Source organism: Alosa pseudoharengus, unplaced genomic scaffold (genome assembly GCF_046254945.1).
Source record: "Alosa pseudoharengus isolate Yale_2024_CS ecotype anadromous, Long Island Sound unplaced genomic scaffold, YU_APseudo_1.1 YU_APseudo_1.1_scf_6, whole genome shotgun sequence".
Lineage (NCBI taxonomy): Eukaryota > Metazoa > Chordata > Actinopteri > Clupeiformes > Clupeidae > Alosa > Alosa pseudoharengus.
Window position 1 is genome coordinate 22,905,888 of NW_027468848.1, and position 21,909 is coordinate 22,927,796.

Genomic DNA, 21,909 nt, shown 5'->3' on the forward strand with positions numbered 1-21,909 from the left:
GTCTGCGTTCCACCGATAGTTTTGGGGAAAGAAAAAGACGTATCTGTTCAGCCTACACTTAAGTGTTTTTTTATGAGTTATGGTTTGTATTTTTATGGTATTTGTTTATTTTCATTATTAATCATTTACATTGCATTGACATTATTGTTGTTATTGCTATTTTACTTAATGTAGTCTTACACTCTAAAAAGTGATGTGTTAAAAATGACATCATTCTGCTGAGTGTGCTCAGGGACAGCACATTTTGTGTCAATAGCAACACACAATTGTGTGGCTGGCTGGGTGAAAAACAGATTTCAGCTATTTCAACCCGATCTCACAAGCAATATGAAATTGTGCGCAACACTAGCACACTGATGCATATTCATGAGAGAGATCATACAGATCTCTCTCAAGTTTGTAGCCCAAATTAATAACCATAACCATATTACTCTTCATTTAAGTTAGTCCTTGATAGGTGCATAACTCTTCATGTAGACCTATGCATAGTGTAATGGCAGTTATGGCAAAATATACAATCAACACTTTTTGATCATTAGTTAAAAAAAATAGTTATTACTTTAGACTGAAATTACAGTAAAATAATATATGCAGAATGAACGGAATATAATACCATTAATGTGGAATACCTCACAGGTCTTAGGAGTGTCTGGAGTATAAAACTACAGGTCTTTTATCTATAAGACAATACAAATGAAAGATTTACAAAGTCATGCAATTCCCTTTCTTTCTTGTCATCCATGCATAAAACAAAGGTCACTTTGAACAATGGCTCAAAGAAAATATACAGAGGCTTAGGAGTGCTCCACTTCAACATAAATGGGACATTTACACTATAGAACTATGTCAGACATTACTTTGAGAGCAATGAAGGTATAACTGGCACATTTAAAGAAGACTCTCATTTTTTTCTTTTAAAAAATAAATTCAATGGTAAAAAGGAAAATTGTCCACAAATGAGTCATGAGACAAAGCTAAATTAAGACAAACACAGAATGAGACATCAGCAGAGACATCAGCAGAAAACTAGAAATGCAATTCCAAGGAATTACCAGTGCATACAAATGTTAAAAAAGGTGATATCAAATATCTTAGAATTAAAACAAATAATGCAGAGATAGTATCGTGTTGATAAGGTTGCTATGCTGGTTGAGTAATTGAGATGGTTGCTAGGGCAGATATGGTGGTTGCTATACTAAATTATGCTGGTTGGGTAATCATCAGTTTAATTGGCCCTGAATGATGTTATAATGCTAATGCAAAGTCTATGGGGAAAATAAGGATTTGTGCTTTTCACTTTTAAACATGTGCTTGTAATCCATTGATAAGTCATACGATTTTGAAACACAAGAAAACACCACATAGTTTGAGGAGTGTCGTCACAAATATAGGCCTAACTTTTGTTGGCAAAAACAACAAGAAAATCATTAGACCGTAATTAATGCACCGTTTATTCTTCCCACACAAAATATGCTACTTCATCTAGATCTACAGGGTAGGCAGTAAGATAGATGGGACCCTTCAAGTTGTCAAAATGCTCCCCCTTGTAGCTTCTCCATTTGCCAGCAGGAAGGTAGATATCCCTCTCCTGTTTTCCCGGCTCCAGCACAGGTGCCACCATGAAGTCATCCCCAATGAGGAACTGAGAGTCTATCTTGTACGCCGCCTCGTCCTCTGAGGCGATCCACCAGAGAGGGCGGATGATTGGGTCTCCGGTGTGCAGCACCTTCCCGGCCAGCTCCAACATTCGTGGAGTGTGGTGAACTTCCGCACAATCTCCACCAACTCGTCGTCGTACGCCCAAGGCGGGATGGAGAACTGCATGGACGGCAAGAAGGCGGACAGCTCCAGCCAGCGGATGTAGAGCTCACGATCAGGCAGAACCGGGGACCCCAGAGTGCCGTTCGGATAGGCATTACCACCAATCATGTCTGGCAAAATGAACGGATAGCCCAGGATGCTAATGGTCAAGACGGTAGGAAAGATGGATTTGAGACCAAGGTCGTAACCCCACACAGAGTCCCGATCAATAAGCCTGAAGAAGCAGGAGATGTTCTGGGACTGGTACCCAGACCGAAGTTCGGCACGGTTGTTGTATGGAATGGCCATTTCTGTGTAGCGGCGGGTAAAGGTGCTGGGGTCATGCAAGGGTGCGTAGGTGCTAAACTGCTTTGGCAGGTAGGTGGTTTCCCCGGCATCAAATTTAAATGAGGCAACCCCATACTTGGTTTTAACGTCTCGGAGATCGGAAGCAAACCATTCACGAGCCTCTGGGTTGGTGAAGTCCAGGATGCCCCCGATACCGTTCCACCAGTGGACTAAGGCAGGGAGCTGTCCACTGGGCTCTCGGACGAACAGTTCCCTCTTCACAGCGACGTCAAAGTTGGCTGATTCGTAGTTAATGAAGGGATGGATCCACAGAGTGACATAGAAACCATTGTCCTTCAGACTCTGAAACATGGTTGAGACTTTGGGAAATTTCTTTGGGTCAAACTCAAATTCGCCGTAACTGATTGTGTAGCGATCATCGATTTCCAGGTGGCTGCAGTTGAAGCCATACTTCAGGATGTCTGATGCAAACTTCAGGACCTTCTCCTGGTCCACTGCAGTCTTGTACAAGGCCCACGTGGACCAAATTGGCTGGCAGAACACCGCCTCGGATGGAACCTTGTTGGGTTTGTTGAAGTACCGCTGGACCATGTACTTGTGTATGGAGGTGACATCACGGCCGACACACACGCGATAGCTCAGTTCGGCATGCGCCACCTCTCCGGGTAGTGGCTTGTAAGGGCTGTCAGTATACCTCGCCTGGAAGCGAAAAATCTTCTCCTCGTCATCCCAGCCAAGGTGAGAAGGCACAGAGTCATTAATCTTTATGGCTGTGCCGTTGGCTGAGAGCCAGTAGCGCTCCAGAATGCTACCAAAGTCCTGGCGGTTGGCGTATGCGTCTCCGGTGATGAAAGGCTTTGGGGCTTCCTGGCCTTCCACGGACATGGGCCAATGCTGGACGGCTCGCTCCGCACCTCCATACCAGTGGGAGCCGTTGTAGGACATGGCATGCTCCACGGAGCGGCCCTCCTCCAGCTCCTCCCAGCGCACCCGGTAGCACATCACCGTGTCCGTCGGCTAGACGGTCTGGACAAAAAAATTGAGTTTCCCTGTGTCCGACTGGTTGCAGCGAATTATTCCACCCTCCTTAGAGCATGAGTCCAGATCAAGAGTTCCCGACCTAAAAGGAAACAGAATGTATGAACAGTGATAAATGTGAACCAACTCATAACTGCCTGGTAATACAATAACCAGATACTTCCTCTAACAAAGTAACACAGCAAATACCAGCACAGACCTGAAAAATATTCTGAAGATGATGTCACCCTCTTGATTGCGGATAATGAAACCATCCTTCTTCAGGTCCAGTAATTCAACTTTGAGGATCTCTGCTCTGCGCAGACAAGCACTGTAGTAGCACCTTGCTACTATGGCTGATATCACTAACACCACTCCCAGGATAATTGTGAATATCATTGGACGGCCTTGTCGACCCCATTTCTTCTGCTTTGGGGGCATAATGAAGGGACCAAGGTACAGATCTCCTACAGTTCCCTGTACTATTCGATACATAATGAGGACAGAAAAGGAACATAAAAAATAAAACTACTATATCATTTAAGAGACTATGTAGTGCTGGTAAGTGAGGTTCCCGTTGGACAATAACATGTTTCTTCAACCAAAAAGATGATGGTGAAATCTGTTTCGTTTCTTATTGAACTCTGAAATCTGAAAAAGAGGAAGTAATAACATGAGTAACCCCATTCCAAAACCTGTATTAAACTACTTCAATTTCAACTCCAAAATTGGTGGTCAGACATGACCTGATCCAGCTTTCACTGGGAGTTATTATGACCGCCGCGCAGCGAAGCTGGTTTAGTCAGAATTTTTTTTAAAAAAATTTTTATTTTATTTATTTATTTATTTTTTTCGCATGCCCACATTTCCGTCAAGGATTCCCGGGACACTGAAAGACCGGGGTACACGAAACTTGGTGGGCATGTAACCCCACATGGATAGCATGGAACCATCGTTTTTCGTTTTGATCTGTAGCCCCCCCGCTGGACTGGACCCCCCAAAAGGAGGGTAGGGCAGGCACAGTTTTCTGTGAATATCTCGAGAACCGTAAGGTTTAGGAGGACTATTTTTTTTTTGTATGTTGATCTCAAGGGGCCATGTCAACCCATTCCATAACCACTCATTTCATGTATAGCGCCACCTAGTTAAACACAAAAAAGTAAAAATGAGGTGTTGTAATCGTAGGTATCTGTGACCTAACATAGTCAAAACTGCACGAAATTGGAAGAGTAGGATCATTATGACACCCTCTGTATGCACACCAAGTTTCGTGGATTTCCGTTCATGGGGGGCCACACAATAAATTAATTTATGTTACTATACACCAACTGGCCTGTAGGTGGCCGGAGACAGTTTTCTGTGAATATCTCGAGAACCGTAGGGCCTAGGAGGTCCACCTTTTTTATGTATGTTGGTCTTAAGGGGGCATGTCAACCCATCCCATTACCACTTATTTCATGTATAGCGCCACCTAGTTAAAAATTAAAAAGCAAAGAATTAGGTGTTTTCATCACAATATTTCTGGCTGACAAGGTCAAAACTGCACGAAATTAAAAGTGTAGGATCATTATGACACCCTCCGAATGCATGCCAAGTTTTGTGTACTTTCGTTCATGGGGGGGCCTTACAATAAAATAATGTATGTGTACATTTAGTGACGTACACCAACAAGGATTCCCGGGACACTGAAAGACCGGGGTACACAAAACTTGGTGGGCATGTAACCCCACATGGATAGCATGGAACTGTCGTTTTTCGTTTTGATCTGTAGCCCCCCCGCTGGACTGGACCCCCCGAAAGGAGGGTAGGGCAGACACAGTTCTCTGTGAATATCTTGAGAACTGTAGGGACTAGGATGACCATTTTTTTCCGTATGTTTGCTTCCAGGGGTCATGTTAACCCATTTCATGTACACACATGTGCACAAACAGATACACACACATACACATTCACAGTAATCATACGTATGACACATACTCACACAGTAGACATATGTACGCTTGCATGCACAGGCACATACGCAGGCACACACACAAGCACGCACACACACACACACACACACACACACACACACCCACACACCCACACACATAACATAAACATGTACATGTACATGCACACATGCACACAATTCAAGAATTTCTCAGAATTATGAACAGGCAAGATGGAGGTGGGGTTGTATAAAATTAATTTTACATGTGAAATCTATGAACTAATCATGTTTTGGTGTCTAGCATATATCAGTGAGAATTGAGTGTGGATAATGCAATTTAGTGAGACAGTTAGAATCATATAGGCCTTTCAGCGTGATTTATTTTTGTGGAAAAAATGTGCTGGACTGGGCGGCGGTCATATTTTGTACCGCTCTGCGGTACATCTAGTTTTTGTTTGTTTGTTATGTTTTATGTCTTTTAGAACAAAGCATTATCTTACATCTTTTCTGTAACTAATTCTGTTACAATTCTAACAGAGCCTGGACCTCATGCGTGTCCTGCTATGCCTCACACATTAGTTGTGTGCCGGTGTGAAACTGTTCCAGTGATTTTAAGCAATCTGTGGTATTGAGATGGAGAAGGAAAAGACAGGTTTCAGACTTAAAATCTAATTTAGCAAGTAGCTGACAAAACTACCAAAGCAGAATAGCTGTTTACACTTCAAAGCAATATAATCTATGGTCTAGAGCAGGGCTCTTCAATTGGCGGCCCGGCCCGCGAGTTCATTTGTACTGGCCCTTTAAAAAAAATGTAAGCTCTAGCAAGCGCATGAGCTGTTCTCCACTCTTGCATCTCTCGCTCGCTTTAATCCTGCAGCCACTGCCCCTCAGCCCATTGCACAAGTTAGACTACATTACAATTCATTACATTTGTACGTAAGTTGAACGTAAGTTCCATCTTAGTTTAGTTTCAATCTAAATTGGCACTACGTTGGAGTTTATGAACTACTAATATTTAACAGGTTGGACCACACAAATAGATTCTGTCAACTATTTCGCAAAAAAACCACGGACACAATTTCTGCAAATCTTGTTGGAAAGGTGGAGCAGATCCGACTCAAATGGAATTATATATGGTAGCCTGGCTATAATTCCGTGGAAATGCATGGATTCCAGTTGCTGCTACTGGAAGAAACTGTAATCCATGCATTTCCACAGAATTATTTTGGAATAATTTTTTGGAATTTTGGAATCTGATCCCTTATCATACCTGTTCATTCTTACTCGTCGCTCGACTTATCGTGTCTAAATTCAAGATGGCTGCAAACGCTAAACTTTGAGAAGATACTGTCTGTATAAATCGTCTTGTAAGTAAACTACCAGTGCTTTTTCAAAGTTCTCAATGTCTCGCTTTAAATGTCAGGGCCCTTGGAAGTCTACCAATGAAGTGTGGAGATACATTGAGCCTCGTAAATGGTGTAAAACAGTGATTTATTTGCATGGCTATGCCGATGCCGAGGCACCACCATTGACCGCCTTGTTGGTAGCATCGGCTAACTAGCGCCAGATTTCGGAGTGCAGGGGACAAGCTGAGATGGGCTATGAGACATACGTTCACACTCGGTATCATGTTTCAAAACACTTTAGGTCAAAATCACACCGGAATTCTCCTTTAAACCAAGACAATCAACAGGTTTTCTCACTCACCAACGACAAGCCAAAGATCACAAAGATATGCCTTGCTGTCTTCTGGCAACTCACTTAGAAAGTGATCATGTGTTCCACGCATTGAAGTCGGTACCTGGTCTATGCCATAAACTGTATGCTGATTGCTCCAAAAGCCTGTCAATCAGAAGGGCCTACAGATGTTTTGTTTTGTTTATCTTGAAATCAGCACTGCAACGTAGAATGTAAATGTGAAATATCAAGGCATCAATAAGCACTTCAGGTAGAACTAGACCTCATTTCTGAGGAACTGCAAAAGTGTGCATGCTCAGGTGCAGTTCGTCATTAATTATAGCATCAGGCAGTGGAAGATCCAAGGATTCCAACAGTACCTCATTTTAGAAAATCGGGCATACGGGTCAAGACTTATGTGCATTAGCGCGACATCCCAAAAGAAGAAAAACTGAAAATGTGCCAGTAATACCTTCATTGTTAAAAAAGTAATGTTTAACATAGTTTTATATCAGTTCCATTTATATTGAATTGGAGCACTCCTAAGCCTCTGTATATTTTCTATGAAATAGAAAAGTGAATAGAATAGAGAAGTGACCTTTGTTGCATGACCTTTGTTGCATGATGACAAGTAAGAAAGAGAATTGTATGACTTTGTAAAGCTTTAACTTTTATTATCTTTTGGATAAAGGACCTGCAGTTTTATACTACAGACACTCCTAAGACCTGTGAGGTATTTTAAATTACTGGTATTATGTTCTGTTCATACTGCATTTACAGTTATTTCAGTCTAAAGCAATAACTTTTTTTAAACTCATGATCAAATATTGTTCAAATATATTTTGGATTAAACTGCCATTACGCTATGCATACATGAAGAGTTGGACTAACTATGCACCTGACATGGATTAAACTAGTCTAGATGTACCGCAAAGCGATACACAATATGGCTGACACTCAGCCCTGCACATTCTCTCCACAAAAAATAAATCACACTTTTCAATTTGTCTCCATCTCCTACTCCAGCCCCTACTCTTGCAACCTTTGTGTATGTAAATCAGTGTGTGCATATGTGTGTTTGTTTTTGTGTTTGTGTGTGTGTGTGCCTGCTTGCCTGCATGTGTGTGTTTTTATGTGTGTGTGTGTGTGTGTGTGTGTGTGTGTGCAAAGGATACTGTTAGAAATCTTGGTGTCATAATTGACAGTGATCTAATAGTCCGAGCGAATTAAGGTTGATGGTGGCACTAAATACAGCGAAGCTATATTTGGTATCGTTGGAAACGTAATTTAATGTAGATTAACAATTTGATGTGCCTACAGTACCAATCTTCTCCGGAAACAAAATTAGAGGCCATTTAATGTACCGCATTTCAATGTATTTTATAGGCTAATAATTATATGTTATAACATCATGATATTAGGAAAAATCTCCTGAATTGGTTGAAGAATCTTTATCAAAATTAGTGTACTTGCTCAATATAAAGGGCTTAATGAGCTGAATAGGCAGTACATGAATTGGGGTCAAAGGTCAAGGTCATATTGAGTCATATTCAAATTACAGCAAAACAAAATTCAGGATTGTCAGCAAACTTAACAAAGTAGGCCTAACTCACTGAAAAGCCCACATTAACTGCTTACATACTGAAGGTCATGGGATCATTGACCATTGGTCATTGGGTCATTGATAAGGGTCAAATTGTTATATAAGGTTACAGCAGGTGGAGGCAATCAGGCAACTGAGTTGAGGGAAATTCTTCTTTTGCTTTACAAAGATTAATGTTACTGTGTGTGTGTCTGTGTATTTGTGAAGGTTATGAAGACAAGGTATGTTTAGGCAAGTTTTATTTCCTGTATAAGGGCTTGCTTATCTCAGCAGGCTTCTTTGTAACTCCATACATGGGAAGATAAAAAATCTGTGATAAAATTAAAAAAAACAAGTCCCACCTCTTTAAATATGGTTCTCAGTTCTTATACAGCAAATGGTAAATATTGCAAGTACTGTATGAGACTATGTCCTCCTCAAAACTAAGACAATACAGTAAGTCTTGAGAAAAACACCGTTGGATCGATAGTGACTTCATCATCCTCAATTTTGAAACTCTGAAGTGCAGCCGCCAATGACTTGATCTTGGCATTTTGTGGGACAGTTGCTGATTATAACTGTTTTTGCTGATGGAGTCCTGTACCTGCCGCCCAATACATTCAGCATCATCGCAATTGATTGAAAAATCAGCGGTTATTCCATTGACTATATTAATTTGGGACTTTCAGGAAAAAGCTGATGAATTCTGAAAAAATGCAAAATCTGCCAATCTTCTGAGTCTCTAATCAGTCTACTAACACCAATTTCCACATGCTGGTCACTTGTTCTGTGGACTACCCTGTCAATTCATTCATGGCATGAAGTACATCTCCACATCTGTGCATGCTGTGTATCCATGTGGCAACCACACTCTCAGTCATGCCTCTTCCTGTGGTGAGTCCACCCCTACTCTTAACTGAACACATCATCATTTGGGGCATGGTTAGGGCTTCGGGCTTGGAATCGAAGGGTTGCTGGTTCGATCCCCGACCAGTGGGAACGGCTAAATGTGCCCTTGAGCAAAGCACCTAACCCCTCACTGCTCCCCGAGCGCCGCTATGGCAAGGCAGCTCACTGCTCCGGCTAAGTGTGTGCTTCACCTCACTGTGTGTTCTGCACTAATTCATGGATGGGATAAATGCAGAGACCAAATTCCTTGTATACGCAAGTATACTTGGCCTAGAAACCTGATTTACATTTTACATTTTACATCACTTGCTCAATCACAAGATCTGACCATAGACCTGCCCAAAATCGGTTGCTTCGTCGAATTGTAAAGTAACCTTCATCAAACATCTTGAATAGCCATGGATGTGTTGTTGGCAATTCTGTTGTCACCTCCACCTTGGCAGATGACGCAAAGATTTTCTGAAATTCCATTTTCATCTTCAAGCACTGGCAATCAGTCCGAGTAATGAAATTTAGACTGTTGCACATGAATAATACTGATACTCAACTCCAATGTATAAATTGTTGTTTTTACTCTGGAACCAAAGACCCAAAGGCGACCACAAAGACAGAGGATGCCGAAAGACTGTTGATCTTTTATTCACCATATTGCAGTGAGAATACAGCCCAATGTCTAGACTGAACTGCAGGCAACAGGATGATGAGTACCAGCTGCTAACCCGATCAGATCTGATATGAATGTGGCTGTGCTCTGCCCTTTATGCTTCTTGGTGCTTGAGAAGCGCCCCCTTCTTGAGACCCCTAAAACGCCGCTCAGTCAATCAGAATTGAGCTGAACCCATTATAATGGTGGGAACTATTTCCTGTCAATACATTAAACGTGTTGTTGTATCTTACTACTGTGTAATTTGGGTTTTCCAGTACTTCCCAATGTGTTTTACTCCAAATTTCATTCTGAATAGGCCATACCTGGTCTGTCTGGTATCTTTGTTTCCCTTCCTCGGCCATATTTCCCCTTCCTTATACATATGGTCTAACTGGTGTTCATCTCCCCTTTGCTCTGACAGCTAGTCTGCTAATTTACAAAGACCTGCTGACTCACAATGAATGCAGCAATACATGGTTATTTCCCCTTCCTTATATGGTCTAGCTGGTGTTAACTCTACCCTTTGCTCTGACAGCTAGTCTGCTGATTCACAATGGCCTGCTGACTCACAATGAATGCAGCAATACTAAAACTTATAGAAATATGAATGTATCATTAAACAGGAAAACATACCACATAATCTCAAAAAACCATGAAAACCAATTGAGAAGCCCTTTGAGAGCCATAACTCGTTGATCAAACTAGTACAGAGTTTGACTAGCTTAGGTACTATGGTGCTGACGTAATAGATGCCAGCTAGCATAGCTGGGCGCTAGAACGTTAGTAGTAAACCCCAATACCTTAACAGTTGCGCTAGAATTACACTTATACTAATATTCACAGAAGATATTGAACACATTAATCCCCATCAACCTTTATATGCAACCATTATATGCAATGGATTTATTTTGATTTTAACCTTTGACCGCATGACCCTGAGCATCTTATCAGTTCATACTAGGCTATATCCTTTATGGTGGACAACTGTCATATATAATGGAGATCCATCAATCAGCTTTAGAGGTATTGTCCAAATACTGTATTTTCACTCTTCAACCCCACGTGACCTTGACCTTTGACCCCAGTGCTTTTAATACTTAGCCAGTCTATTGGGACCTTATAGTGAGTAAGTGGATCAAATGATGACCAACGGTTAACAGGTTTGCGAGATAACACTTATATAAAAATGTAGTAACACATGATTTTGGCCCAATGCTCATTGTACCATGTTTTATTCATAGGTCTTTATCTTTTTCCGGAAAGGATTGGTACTGTAGGCACGTTAAATTCATAATCTACACAAAATTACGATTCCAACGATACCAAATATAGCTTCGCTGTATTTAGCGCCACCGTAGACCCCTTTTTGAGCTAATTCGCTCGGACTATACATTTAAACAGCCACATGAAAGCAATAACTAAATCAGCTTTTTACCACCCCAAAAACATTGCCAAACTTAGAGGGCTAATGTCTAAACATGATCTAGAAAAACTTATTCATGCATTCATCTCCAGTAGGGTTGACTACTGCAATGGGCTTTTCACAGGCCTTCCTAAAAAAGACTATCAAACAGCTTCAGATGATACAAAATGCAGCGGCCAGGGTTCTCACAAAAACTAAAAGAATTGACCACATTAGTCCAATACTTGTCCCTGCATTGGCTTCCAGTAAGTCACAGAATTGACTTTAAAGTGCTGCTGCTTGTTTCTAAATCACTAAATGGAATGGGACCAAATTACCTAGCAGACATGCTTCAGCAGTACACACCTTCCAGACCTCTCAGGTCTCAGGATTAGTAAAACCTACTGTTAGAACTAAACATGGTGAAGCAGCGTTTAGTTGCTATGCAGTTCAGCTCTGGAACCAACTTTCAGATGAGATCAAAGTTGCCCCAACTGTAGCCAGTTTCAAATCTAGACTTAAGACCAAACTTTTCTCAGATGCTTTCTGCTAACTGATCACTTATTTTTTACATGTCTAAATCTGGGAAAGTCTTTCAGATCAAATTTTAATAGTTTTTATGTTGTTTTTTAAATTGTATTAATTATTACTTTTTAAACACTTTTAAATGATTGCCCTTTTACGCTTTTATGTACTATCACCTTGTGTGTTTTATGTTTTCTTATAAGTATAGTATATAAGTATAAGTATATATACTCTTGATCCAGTGAGGGAAATTTGGTCTCTGCATTTATCCCAATCCGTGAATTAGTGAAACACACTCAGCACACAGTGAGGTGAAGCACACACTAATCCCGGCGCAGTGAGCTGCCTGCTACAACAGCGGCGCTCGGGGAGCAGTGAGGGGTTAGGTGCCTTGCTCAAGGGCACTTCAGCTGTGCCTACTGGTTGGGGTTCGAACCGGTAACCCTCCGGTAACAAGTCCGAAGTGCCAACCAGTAGACCACGGCTGCCCCGAATTATTATTATTCTTTACTTTTTAGACTATTCTTTATTGCCCTTCTATGCTTTTATCGGCTATTCCTGTTTGCTTTTGTTTATGTAAAGCACATTGAATGACCTCTGTGTATGAAATGCGCTATATAAATAAAGTTGACTTGACTTGACCATGATATTACACTCACGTTTCGTTTTCTCTCTCAGGTAGGCCTAAGCTAAGCCTAGTTCTCGAACTGAATTAGGCCTATCGTCTACTTCCACTACAGCGAAATGCAACAGCATGAGTAAATAAATGAATAAAACTCTCAAGTTTAAATTCACGCATGGCGGGATGTCAAAGATCGAATAACGACTATACTAATCTGCTCTAGCCTACGTATGATCCTTGTCCATCATCGTACAATGAAACCAAATGGTGGTGGCAGGCAGTGCAATATAGGCCTATATTGTACACTGAAAAAAAAAGTTCCTTGAATTTACATGATTTTAATGTGTACATCGGTCCCACATAATCAGAATGTGTCCAGCTGACACAATTTTTACACTTTTGTTCTAGTTAATCGTTTCTTGTAAAACCTACACATTGAAATCACATCGTATTACATAAAAAAATCATGTTGAATGAAGATAATACCTTCATATTTATGTAATACCAATGTATTGTGTAATGCAAAAGTAATTTTATCATGTCAATAGTAATAGATTGTAAAAGGTACTTCTAACTTCATTTATTAATGCTAAAAAAATAAACTCTTAAAGTTTTATGTCCCTATAGTAACAGAACAGTGTGTTTTAACTGTTTTTTTTTTCTTTCTAGAATTGCAGACATCTGTTATACATCTTTTTACTGAAAAGAGTCAAGTCAGTTTAGTAGTCAATTTTTATTGAAAGCAACATGAAATACACAGTATTGTTTTTTATCCAGCAATTGACAAATGGAAAAAAGTGCAGCAAACATCACAGGGAAAGGAGAAAGATAGAGGAGTGAGAGAGGAAGAGGAGAGAGAGAAGTGAGAGAGGGAGAAGGGGAGAGAGGGAGAGAGAAGGGGGAAGAGAGAGAGGGAGAGAAGAGAAAGAAAGTGAGAGATCAGGCCTGAAGACTGATGGACCAGATTCAAAGATGACTGACCAAAAGGTGACATTTCTAGTTCCTAAAATAAAGATAATTAATAATTAATAATAATAAAAAACATCCACAAAAAGATTTCATGACCCGTGGTCACTCAGCCATTGATAGTCCTTTCAGGTTTCAACATAGTAAAAACAGTATTTCTTTTTCAAAAAATAAAAATGGAAAGTCATTCACTGAAACAGGTTGTTCTTTAACCAACCTTTGGAGTTTGCCTTCATCCAGCTCCATGAAGATTTTTTACAATGCCTCAAAGGTGTATCTAAGCACGGGCAGGTACATGAGGTTATCAACTCCGACATCATCAGTGACAGCTAACGGCCATGTAGATCTGTCAAAAACTTTATTCCTTGGAGTACGACCCCAGTGTCCTCATGTTCTCTCAGGACATAAACCTCAACAGTTGTCTTCAACTTCATCCATGACCTGAATTAGGCAGACAAATGCACATAACAGTAAGAAAATGAGACCCTCTAACAAAGCCCTATTGAGAAATGAATGTGAAAAATAACCATGTTCATGTACATACCACATATTCCTGCACAAAGTTTTCAGGATCTTCCCCCGTGTAGATACAGAGTCCCTTCAGGAGACACTCAGCCAGCATCTATATCACACTGAAATAAAAACATTATTGATTAGCACATTAATCCAAGTTTCATTTAAGTCAGCCACTGTTGTAAACGACCATATGATAAAAAGAAACAAAAAGTTAGACGAATACAATAGATAGATACTTTATTCTTCCCGAGATCATCACAAATTTTAGGATGTGATGAATAATAGAATAATAATAGAACAATATGTGAAGAAGTATCAATATCAACATGATCAAAAATATTAGCCTCTGTAAGGTTTGCATGATTAAAACTCTGCATTACTCACATCAGTAATTTGCTTAATCATTGCTTGGAGACAGGAACTTGGATTGAAGTGGGACAATTGTGATTCTTTTGAAATTCCGTGTTGATCTGAAATAAGATTAGCAGGAAGAAAATTAGTTTCATACGACAGTGCCAGACAAAACATACGCATACTGCACCACACATCTGGCATAACAGGCATTTATTGGTGTATAAGACATTCATTTTATCAACAGTAAATTCATAAATAAATAAAAGATCAAACTTCAGTGACTTCAAACAGTAACATCACTACATCTTAGACTCAGTAACAAAAAAGTTGTATGCGTACACTGTACTGCCTGTTTTTTTGCCTGCACAAACAAATAAAAATATTTATATTTCATATTATTTTCATCATATGGGGAGACAACTTCCTAGGGCTAAACGTTTTTGGATGCTATAATGTAACTTTGCAAATGGCTTTTTGTCCACGTGGCTATGCTAGCTTGCTTTTAGGCAGCCATTTGCTGGCAACACACTTGGCGCACACAGGCTAACAGGCTTTTCACTCACATACAACTTATTATGCTTCAAACGTGATCAAATTAATGGACTGTACCAAACCAACCCCAATTTAGCTTTACTATGATTTATGTATTTTTCCAACCGCCCAACAGATGCAGCTAACTGGTTGGTTAGGCTAACGTTAACTTGGTAGAAAGAAACGGACCAAAAAATAATACAAAGACATCAAGGGTCAACTTTGCAACGCTGTAATACTGTAAGAAAACAGCTAGGAGATTTATTGTCTAATATAACATGATCATAAGGTTGATAAACTTACCCTTCAGTAGGCTAATTCGATTTGCCATTCTCTCTTCCACTTCAGTCACTGATGATAGATATCCAAACTTTAACGGTCAAACCATGCTTCAAAAACTTCTTCTTCTACTACTATGTATTTTTTTTAATGACACATTACAGCCACCTGCTGCTCTGGAGTATGTCTGAACTTAAAATTTTCACTTTCGATCAACACAAGAAAAATGTCTACATCCAGCATTCAAAATTATCTCTTGAAATCTACTTAATTAAAACACGTTTGCAAGCGGAATATAAAACAATCATGTTGCATATATCAAATTAATTTGTGTCAAATCAAAGACCCCCTATTTCCATTTTTTTCAGTGTACAAACTAGTTCGGTGATGTGATAGATAGATAGATAGATAGATACTTTATTGATCCCCAGGGGAAATTCAAGATGATGACATCTTTGCAAAGTAAGGTAATGTGATTCTGTGAAAAATGGGCCTTGCAACCCACGTCAACACAGGATGGTGGCGACAAGGACACACTGAGGTTGGGCGGTGATGGGGTGAAGACACCGCAAACAGCAGTGGATTGTGGTGAAAAGTGCAGATTAGGGATGTGACGCTCGAAGCTGACGTTTCGAAACAGTGTCGAGCTTCCGAAACGCAAGTGTTTCGAACAGTGTTTCGAAGTGTGGTTCAAAACGCCCATGTCACGTGACCATGGCTTCGTGGTGTTTCAATTTGGTTTGGACCTTACCGCGCGAGCCAATTACCCGAGTAAACACCTGTTTGATCGATCTAAATTACAAAGTCCCAGAATGCTTAAAAGTCATTCAAACACATCCTATCTTTGTGGGTTTTTTGTGAGGAGAGAGATTTTGAGAGATATAGCGACATAGAGACATATAGAGATATAGCGATTTATAGTGCATTCTTGTGATTGATAGGTTAGTGATATAGATTAGTTGACAGGCTAGAGACAGACAGTGAGCGATAGTTTAGATAGATATAGTCTAGTGACGTTAATATTTAGATAGTAGCAGAAGTAAAAAAATATATGACTGATGCCTTTATTTCAAGAACAGCTGACCCTTTGAAATACTGGCAGGAGAGGAGAGTGGTTTATCCAAACCTAACTGTGATGGCCAAAAAATATTTGTGCATGCCAGCAACAAGTGTGCCTTGTGAAAGAATTTTTTCCAAGGCTGGGGAGGTTTATTCAAAAACAAGAAACAGATTAAATGCCAAGACGGCAGAACAACTGTTATCCCTAAATAAAAATGTATGTTGACAAATGTGTTGTTTATTTTTCCCATGTTGTACCTGTTTAGTCTAACGCATGTATCCTTTATTTCCCTACAACATGTTCCCAAAAAAAACCCTGGGCCATAAGCATAGCCTACATTTTAAAACCATTGTAGCATTTTCCTCTCCAGCATATTCCAAAGGATAATGTACTATGAAACTGAAATAACAAAACATCTAACTGGCAGATATAAAAATATTCTTGTTATTAAAGGCATATAGTCTGAAATTTCTAAGCACCAGCAGGGAATCGAACACCGGACGCTCCGGCCGAATGCAAGTGTGTTAACCACTCAGCCACGTGGCTGTTGACGAAATCGTGCGTTCCATGTTGGCTATTTATATTCTTCGTCTGAAGCAGTTGTGCTTCACGGTCAAAATGTGATGGTGACATCTAGTGGCTAGTTTTGCTAACATGGAGTTACGGGTGTCGGATTGTTTCGAAACCTCGACACATTCCGGCGCAATTGCTTCGAACGTTTCGTTGTTTCACAAAGCCTCGTTCTGCCCATCCCTAGTGCAGATTTATTTACAGTGCTATAAAAAACATGTTCCGGCACAATGCCAACAAAAAATACTTTTCTGAAAAAATAAACAAAAAAATCAACCAACCCGTTTCTCACTTCAAGCACAATTTGCAAATTTAACAATACTCTGTATCCAACCTCTCAGCAAGTTGATACTCCAGACTCCCACACTGAGGCCAAAAATCCCTCGCTTTAAATAAAGCCGTCTATCACCTCTAATTGGTAGATACCAATATAACAGGGTAATTTTCTCTGTACAATGATCATCATCCCTTATATATAGATCACAGACATACATGGAACATAATCCAACATAGTTTCCATATTATACAATAATAACATTCTAATATATGTATAATTAGACAATAATTACACTACAGTACAGATAATCACTTTATATTGTGACAATAGTTTCCCCCACTCAAAACAGCACTTTCCCCTGTTCCAAACAGGGAATGAAATAGACCTCTGAAGTTCGCCTACAAAAAAGATCCAAAACGGCCATCTTTGCCCATATAAGGAGATCCGGTTGTTAATTGAAGCTAACTACCTATGGCAAATTGCATTGCAAGTTAGCTCTGGAGTAGCAAACATCTAAGTGTGCCGCCTTCACTTACCGGAGATCACAGTATCCACTCGAAGGCAGAGGACAAAAGTGTGTTCAGGAAAACGTCTGCATTTCAGACTTTTTCATCCCCACGAGACTTTAACAGGTGCGATTATTCAAAATCCCCATGTTATTTTCCCATAGGAAAAATCGCCAGATACCGGATGTCAAAGATGGCAGCTTTTTTGTAGGCGAACTTCAGAGGTCTATAGCTATGGCCATGGGGCTCGTGTTCCTTGGGGAAACAAAGTGATGCAGGACCAGGAAGTGAAAGTAAGATCTATCAGTGTATTGTTAATAATAGTAAATGTATGGACTAACATAATGCAATGGGTTATGGAGCAGAATCAACGGGTACGTCGTTACATAATTTACTTTACTCTTTATGGAGAATACAGCCGGAAAACACGTATTTTCTTTTACAGTTTATATAAAAAAAATAGTCACATTAGGTAGAAGCTTTTTATTTTAATTTTATTATTACTATAATTCATTTATTTATTAAATAACCGATCACGACTGACTGTCCACGTGACCTGCCAGAGTAAGCTGGAACAGAGAATAGGCTTGTTCGACTTGAGGCAGATCTGACTTGGTCTGCTTTCTACGTAAACGTGATCTTCAGAGGCTAGCCGGGAGGAGCTACAACAGAGGGCAGCTCATCCCGGACAGACAGGCTACAGTCTGCCTGACGTGACTCGCGGGAGACATCGCGGGAGATATCGCGGAATTTTGTTTTTAATAAACACAGCAGAACTTTCATTCTTACTCATTAAAATGAGCATGATGACTGACGAAATAAATTCTTATGATGTAGTTTAAATAAACCACTGTTGGCATACAGTTAACAGGCCTGCTTATTTAAACTACATCATAAGAATTTATTTCGTCACTCATCATGCTCATTTTAATGAGTAAGAATGAAAGTTCTGCTGTGTTTATTAAAAACAAAATTCAATATCAAGTGTTTTCCCTATATGTGTGTCTATCTATTTAACCAACAGCAGAAAATAACAGAATATCCAAACGTTTTCAGTAGGCTAGCCTACCATTGTTGCAGAAATCACAAAGGTATCCCTTTGATTTCTGTTTATTTTCGCATATTCCAACATAAGGAAGCAGCATGAGACTCCCGTCAAAATCGTCACGAGGACATTCCTCCCAAATGGCCCTATCACATCTTTGAGCTGACGTCATGAGGGCGTGTTTTAGCTCGTGCAGCTCGTGGAAGGCAACTGCAAGATCTGTCTGCAGGCTAAGACCATAGACAGTAAAAGAAATGGACGAACAGACTCCGTCGTTTTCAATGGGAGGGCACTGAGTCAAATAGAACGATTTTTCAGTTGGTCCCCCCAGTACTGCGCAGACTCACACTTAACTTCGTGACGTTAGCCGTCGAACTGAATCTTGTAACTCATATGATAGATACACAGAAATTCTTCTCACACTTCTTTCGCCTTCAAAGTCATCAAAGTTAAACATTTATTTATGTATTATTATTATCATCCTCACCAAGTCGTGTTAATGTTGAAGCTACCATACATGATCATCTTCAAAAACAGTCAACAAAACAAAAAAGTTATAGCCTTGAAGCTAATCTTCTTTCCACTTTTCCGACCTACGGTCAATCCATCGAAAACCTCTGAAATGATTAGTGCCGTTTTTTAAAAAATTAGGTTCACTTTTTTATTATTATTACCCAGATAGCAAGCATACGTTGGCACAACGTTGGCACAACGGCATATCATCCGTTGGCATGACGTTGTTTACTGACGTTGTGCCAACTTCATTTTGTCCGGTGGGGTAACGTTGTTTTGACGTTGGCACGGAGAAAATCGTCGTGCGTCACAATAGGCCTACAAAAATCCGTTTATTGCAAAACGTTGGCTTATAACCAATTGCCAACATTTTGTTTTTATTTTCCATTGCTAGTCCATACCGTGAAAATGAATGAACATTATACTTTTATTATCATGAGCAATGACTTGTTCTCCAGTAGCCTACAAGCCTATATGGAAATGATTGCTTCCGCAATTGCGCATCATGCCTAACAGCTGTTCTAAAAGTGGCCTCTCGGGGCTTGTTGCTTAATTCAAGACAGGCAGGCAATATGTTATAAATGTTAATATTATTTATAATATTTATTGACAATAACAAAAATAACAAAGAAATAAATTAATAAAAAATGTTTAAAAAAAACACCAACAAGGAATTGGGGGGTGGGCTGCTCCGGTTCCTCCAGATCATGGAACTATTCTGGAAAAACAAAAGAGTTTGCTCATCGATCCATTTATCAAAACAATGCAAAGTATGTGGGGTTTGCCATATGTGCTACTTACTCGGAGTCAGAATCGCTGGAATCCGAATCACTGAATTCCAATTGACGCAGACGCTGGCGCTGAGTAGCTGTGGAGAAAAGGAGACAACCATCAGTGACAGATTGCCCATTTAGGAGGTTATCACTGAAACTAGGCCTAGGAGGTAAGAATGTTTTTTTTTAATTATTTTTTAAAAAATGTTTACTGTCCCCATCTATTATATGAAAATGCGCTTAACGTTGTAACGATCTGAATTGCGTTGTATTGAGGCATGCTAGGCTATATTTTTAGTTGAAAATGCATCTCCATTTGCAAATAGCATTTTCATATTGCAATCAATCGTGAAATGCACAGCATGCACAGGCCTACTAAAGCCACGCGACAAAATGTTACCTGAGAATGAATGCACGTGATGTTTGCATGAACCACGCGACATTAGGTCAGTTTGGCCTAGGATTAGCCATAGCTAGGGCACTGGACACTTGGTGACTGTTTGACATGTGATAAGGTAAGATTTTTAATTATTGTCTTAAAATAAGGTTAGAAGACTAAGCTAAACTTGGTTACTTTTGTGTGAAGAAATGAAGAGTTTGGTTCCAAAACGCTATCTCCTTTTTTTAAAACATTCAGGTTATTTAATGTGTATTGTGTTGTTTTGATTGAGTAAAGATATATAAAATAACAACACCCAGTTACAGTTCAACTGAAATTATTTGGAAAACAAAATGTAAAAAAAAATATTTATGAAAATTCATTAAAATGGTGGCGTTTTGAAACTCTTCAAATGTAGCACATAGCTCGACATATTTTGTAGCCTATGCTACTTTGGAATAATTAAAATACATAGATATTTATGTTTTTGGTATAATACAGAAATATAAGCAACTGTTGTTGAAAGTCCCGAGTACCGCCATGTATAGGCTAATAGAAAATCGGAGAGATTTCTATTTTGGGTAGGACTTTTTGCCTCAGTATTTTCTGTCAGTCTAAAGCACAACTGATATTGCCATCTATGTACTGTAGGTAGCCTGCTTTGTTTAAAGATCGTTGTCTTTCAAAGAAATGTAGCTGGGCTTTGGATGATATAAAATCACGGTGTCTCTGCAACAAATGCGCATTAAGATTAAACGAGGTTGCATTTTTTGGTAATTGGTGGAGTAGCCTAGGCTAGGAACACGAAAATCAGTGGGGCTGTTAAAGCGTAACTGGCCAGAATGCATCCTAGGGTGTTTTTGTGAATGTACCCTAGTCAAACTTTAGTTTAAAAGCATAATTATAGCCTACGTCCGAAGCGCCACTTTTAGCTTGTCGTCGTTTTCGGGTCAAATGGCTTTTTTAATGGAAATCGTAGGGGCACTACTATTTTGATACATGATGGCATCAAAATAGCTATTTTTAAAACACCAAGAAGGCTCGACACAACATGAAACTTTGATCGAAGTCATCTGTGTCTCTACACATGAACTTGAGCATTGTTTGTGTACACAGAGTTTACTAAAAGAAAGGTTTTTAAAAACTTAGTTTTTCTGCTCGCCGCCATCATGCCAGCCAAGGAGTGAGTTGTCCAAAACCTTTCTTTTTAGTAAACTGTGTACACGAACAATGTTCTCAATGCTCGAGTTCATGTGTAGAGACACTGATGATTCTAAATAGCTATTTTGACGCCATCATATATCGAAATAGTAGTGCCCATGAATAATACTTATCATAAATGCTCAAACATTGCTTCCTAGATAATGTGAATTCCAAGCTACAAAACTGAAGTAATTCTAAGGACTGACAATTATATGAATGTGATAAAGACAGGATTTGAACAGAAATATTTTACAGGCTTTTGGTTTTGGGACCCATTCTTGATTAAGACAATGTTTTAACAAAATATGAGATGGTGCAGCAAGAACCTTAGATGATTTAACCTGGAATGACCCATTGCATATACTTAAATGTCTGCCACTATGTCTTTGGATTTCCCTCTTCTTATTCAGGTCTGTAACATACCGATTACAGGGCTCTGCGGTTCTTCAGCTCTCCTCTTCCTTCCTCCACTGCGGTCACTGCTATACTTAAGCCAGTTCTTAATGTGGCTGTCG

At 39.7% G+C, this 21,909-nt stretch overlaps 1 long non-coding RNA gene and 1 pseudogene across 2 annotated transcripts; both read right to left on the reverse strand.

Annotated features, from left to right (window-relative positions):
• Nucleotides 1–1,450: 1,450 nt before the first annotated feature.
• Nucleotides 1,451–3,621, reverse strand: LOC143106419 (myogenesis-regulating glycosidase-like; annotated as a pseudogene).
• Nucleotides 3,622–13,140: 9,519 nt separating this feature from the next.
• Nucleotides 13,141–15,434, reverse strand: LOC143105718 (uncharacterized). 2 transcript variants are annotated; one of them, XR_012983523.1, is made up of 5 exons: nt 15,093–15,434; nt 14,289–14,374; nt 13,933–14,020; nt 13,606–13,829; nt 13,141–13,425 (listed from the first exon to the last, which is right to left on the reverse strand). It is a non-coding gene; the product is annotated as an uncharacterized LOC143105718 (long non-coding RNA). The 2 variants fall into 2 exon arrangements; XR_012983522.1 differs by having other exon boundaries at nt 13,141–13,829.
• Between the last annotated feature and the right edge of the window lie 6,475 nt (nt 15,435–21,909).